Raw genomic sequence first — 5138 nt, 5'->3', positions numbered from 1 at the left:
TGGAACTCGAGCTCGGATCGCCGCCTGTCCGCATAACTCTTTTGGCGGCTCTGAGCTGTCATCAACCTCTGTCTGACCTGCTGAATCTGCTCAATCGTCTTAAGCACTATCTCAGTGTTACCCATCACTCGCTGCCCTACCTCTCCCCAACAGATGGGAGTTCGACACCTCCTCCCATATAAAAGCTCAAAGGGAGGCATACCTATACTCGAATGGTGGCTTTTGTTGTAAGAAAACTCAGCCAAAGGTAGGTATGTGTCCCAACTTCCCCCGAAGTCCATAACACATGCTCGAAGCATGTCCTCGAGCGTCTGTATCGTCTGCTCACTCTGTCCATCCGTCTGTGGGTGGTAAGCAGTACTGAAGTGCAACCTCGTTCCCAACTCCTCATTGAACTTCTTCCAGAACCTGGAAGTGAAACGTACATCTCGGTCCGACACAATCGAGATCGGCACTCCATGCCACGACACCACCTCCCTCACATATATCTCTGCCAGCCTCTCTGTAGAAGAGCTCTCACTGATAACAAGGAAATGAGCGCTCTTCGTCGGCCGATCCATAATCACCCAAATTGCATCAACACCTCTCGCGGTCCTTGGCAATTTGGTGATAAAATCCATAGAAATATGTTCCCACTTCCACTGGGGAACCTCTAATGGATGCAATTTGCCATGCGGACGCTGGTGCTCGGCCTTAACCCGGCGACAGGTCAAGCACCTCTCTACTACCCATGCAACATTCCTCTTCATACAGGTCCACCAGTAGTCTCTCTTCAGGTCCAAATACATCTTAGTGGCCCCAGGATGGATCGAGAATCTCGATCAATGCGCCTCCTCCATCAGGGTGCTACGTGCCCCGCCCGTATACGGCACCCAAATCCGAGCATGAAAGGTCATAAGCCCTCGGCTATCGGTAACAAACTCGGATACCTGCCCAATCACCCGCTCTCTCCTACGGTTCTCCAGTCTCACAGCCTCTTCCTGGGCCTCTCGGATAGTATCCAATACCGGAGTCATCACCGTCATCCTCATGCATATATCTCGAATCGGGGCACTCTCCGCCCTGCGACTCAGAGCATCGGCTACCACGTTAGCCTTGCTCGGGTGGTACAGGATTTCACAGTCATAATCCTTTACCACATCCAACCATCTCCTCTGGCGCATGTTCAGGTTGGGTTGATCCATCAGATACTTCAAACTCTTGTGGTCCGTGTATATGGTACACCGAACCCCATACAAATAATGGTGCCATATCTTGAGGGCGAACACCACTGCCCCCAACTCCAAATCGTGGGTGGGATACCTCGTCTCGTGAGGCTTCAGCTGCCTCGATGCGTATGTTATCACGTGCCCACTCTGCATAAGCACCGCACCCAACCCCGATATAGACGCGTCACAGTACACCACAAAATCCTCCATTCCCTCCGGAAGGGCTAACATCGAGGCTTCGCATAATCTCTAGCGAAGAGTGTCAAACGAGGTCTGCTGCTCGGGACCCCAAGTAAAAGCAACGCCCTTCCGGGTCAATCTGGTGAGGGGAGCGACAATCATGGAGAAATCCCTGATAAACCTCCGATAGTAGCCGGCCAACCCCAGAAAACTCCTGATCTCAGTGGGGGATCTCGGCACCTCCCAACTCATAACAGCCTCAATCTTGGCCGGATCGACCAATATCCCATTCTGATTAACGAGATGTCCCAAGAAATGGACCTCTCGTAACCAAAAATCACACTTGGAGAACTTAGCATAAAGCCTCTCCGATCTCAACACTCCAAGAATCTCCCTCAGATGCTCCTCATGCTGCTCTCTGGATCTCGAATGCACTAGAATATCGTCAATGAACACAATCACTGATTGATCCAACATCGGCCTGCATACTCGGTTCATGAGATCCATGAACGCTGCTGGTGCATTGGTGAGCCCAAAAGGCATCACCACGAACTCGTAATGCCCATAACAAGTCCTAAATGTCGTCTTCTGGATATCCTCATCACGCACCCTCATCTGGTGATATCCAGACCTCAAGTCTATCTTGGAGAACCAAGATGCTCCCCGCAACTGATCGAACAGATCGTCGATCCTCGGTAGTGGATAACGGTTCTTGACCGTCAACTTGTTCAACTCCCGGTAATTAATGCACATCCGGTGCGAACCATCCTTTTTATTGACAAAAAGGATCGGTGCTCCCCACGACGAGCTAGTCGGCCGAATAAATCCCTTTCCCAACAGCTCCTGAAGCTGCAAGAATAACTCTTGCATCTCTGGCGGCGCAAGGCGATAGGGTGCCTTGGCGATAGGTGCCGCCCCCGAAAGTAAATCAATACGAAACTCCACCTGCCTCTCGGGAGGCACACCAGGTAGTTCATCGGGGAACACGTCCGGAAACTCTCTCACCACCGGAACCTCAACGATGGAACTCGGTCTCACTGAAACATCCCGCGTATCTGCCACATACACCAGAAAACCCATGCAACCCTGCTGCAAGCTTTGCCTCGCTCCAGCAGCCGAACAGAATGCTGACCCAGATCGGGTACCCTCGCCGAATACTATAAGCACTCCCCCACTAGGGCTTCGAATGGTCACCAGCTGACGCTCACAGTCGATCATAGCTCTGAATCGACTCAACCAGTCCATGCCCATGATGACACAGAAATCCCCCATAGCGATAGGCACCAAATCTCTCGGAAAATCGACTCCAAATATCTCAAGCACACATCCCTGGATCACATCAGTCGCAAAAACAGCATGCTCATCAGCTATGGATACTCTCAAGGGTCGACTCAACGTCTCTCGCTGGATACTGATGTGACGACTAAAAGCTAGAGATACAAAGGACCGACTCGCACCCGTCAAACAACACCAAAGCAGGTACAGAACTCATAAGAAAAGTACTTAAGCATAACACAAATAAGCACCATATATAAGCAAAAGAATAAGCAAAAGATCACATACCATCCACGACGTCGGGTGCCGCGCGGACCTCCTCCGCGGTCAACTGGAAGGCTCTACCGCGAGCCTTCGGTGCCTCGACCTTCACTGGCCGACTCTCGGTAGCTCGTACAGCAGGGGCAGATCCCTGCGGTGCTCCCTGTGCCGATCCCCGCAGATGCGAACACACGGCCTTCCGATGTCCGGTCTGGTTGTAATGGAAGCAAACTGCAAATCCCTTGGGGCAATCCTTAGCCATGTGCCCCTCCTTGCCACACTTGTAGCAAGACCCTGCTCGACAAATCCCCTCGTGACTCTTGCCGCACTTACCACAAGTGCGGCCCTTCTGGTTCCCTGGTCTCGAATCGGTGGGCTCTGCCCGCTTGGCTGCCGGCTGGGACTGTGCCGGTCGCCGACCCCTCCACTGAGACTCCTCCTCCTCCCTGGCCTGAGTCTCAAGCTCAATCTCCCTCTTCCGAGCATTTGCCTGGAGCTCGGCAAATGTCCGGTACGTCGAGTTCGCCACGAACTCACGAATGTCTCTCCTCAGTGTGCTCAGATATCGACTCATGCGTGCCTGCTCAGTAGACACGTGCTCAGGGCAAAACAACGGCCTCTCGTGAAACATCCTGGTGATCACAGTCTCAGACTCAGTACCCTGCTTGAGGGATAAGAACTCATGGGTCAGCCGTTGCCTCTTCACCGGGGGAACGTACTCATCACGAAACATAGCGGTGAACCTCTCCCAAGTCACCGCGGTAAGCTCTGCAGTAGTGAAATCCGCCGTCACAAACTTCCACCAGTCCTTCGCTCCCAAGCGAAGCTGGTTCAGCGCGAACCGTACCCTCAGATGCTCCGGACATGAACATGTGTAGAAGCATCCCTCAATGTCAGAGATCCACCTCATCGCGGCTATCGGATCCTGCGTCTCATCAAACTCTGGTGGCTTCGTGTTGCTGAACTCTCAGTACAGCAATGAGTCATCCCCCTATGGCCTAGCAGCGACGACGGCTGCGGTGGCTGTAGCAACAGCAGCCTCGGTCAGAGCAGCATATCGCTCGTCAAATGTCTCAATCAGCGTGGTCTTGATAGACCCAAACATCTCCGGTATCTCAGCTTGAATGGCTGTGGCCACCTCCTCGTGAATCAACCGACGAATCTCCTCATCATTGGTACCACTGGTACCACTGCCTCCTGGGTTGTGGCGCGTGCCCACCATGATGCCTCTGAAATACAACATAAGATAATCAGAGACTTGATCAATATTAATCACACTCGATCACCCGAGCCTACTTGTTCTTTAGCACCCTAAGGATTCTTACTTGGAATGCTTACCGATCCGGTGCTTTCAGTAATACGGGCCCAATACTACCTTCCACACCGTATCCGTATCCACCCCAAGTCCTCCTCATAGGATCCTAACTCGCAAGTACTCTACACCACTCATAATATAGCCTACTCTCTAGCAGACTTCTCATAAACTACTCTCTGCTACCTATATGCACTCAAAGCAACTTATAGCAGCAGAACTCTTAGGCTAAGGCATCACATATCAGGCCACTCTAGTCCTGAAATATGAATTACCTAACCTACTCTAGCATGCATAACTCATTCCATAATATCATAACACATAACGTAAGGGTATTTTGGGAAATCACCGTTCGGGCGTTGGCTGATTGTACACACTGCTCTCTTCCGCTTTTCTGAAAATCTTTTACTCTTTTTCGAAAAATTGTTTCTTTTTGGAAATCTTTCTCAAATCCTCAGTTTGAGTTCAGATATGCCCGAAGGTGTATCCGAATCCCTCAAACCAAGGCTCTGATACCAACTTGTAACGACGTAAATTTCAAAACATTTTTTTTTCATTTTTCAAACACAAAGACTCATATAATATTCCCAAAATCTCATAATTATCAAATGTCATTAAAATAAAACATATCCCAGAATCTCAAATACAAAATCCTCTATCGGTGTGTACAAATCATGCCGGCGCCTTCCCGCGATCCTCGCTAGTACCTGAAACACATATCACATAACACGGTAAGCATAAATGCTTAGTGAGTTCCCCAAAATACCACATACAACACATATTAGCCACTCGAGGCTATAACTCTGTGGACCTTCCGGTCCTAACTCTGTAAACTCTGAAACACACATAGCATAAATCACATAAAAATAATGTAGTGTATCACATCATATAAATAGCATACA

This window comes from Lactuca virosa, chromosome 6 (assembly GCF_052849685.1).
Source record: "Lactuca virosa cultivar CGN04683 chromosome 6, Lactuca_virosa_CGN04683_v6, whole genome shotgun sequence".
Classification (NCBI taxonomy): domain Eukaryota; kingdom Viridiplantae; phylum Streptophyta; class Magnoliopsida; order Asterales; family Asteraceae; genus Lactuca; species Lactuca virosa.
Note: the sequence above shows the minus strand (reverse complement) of the source record.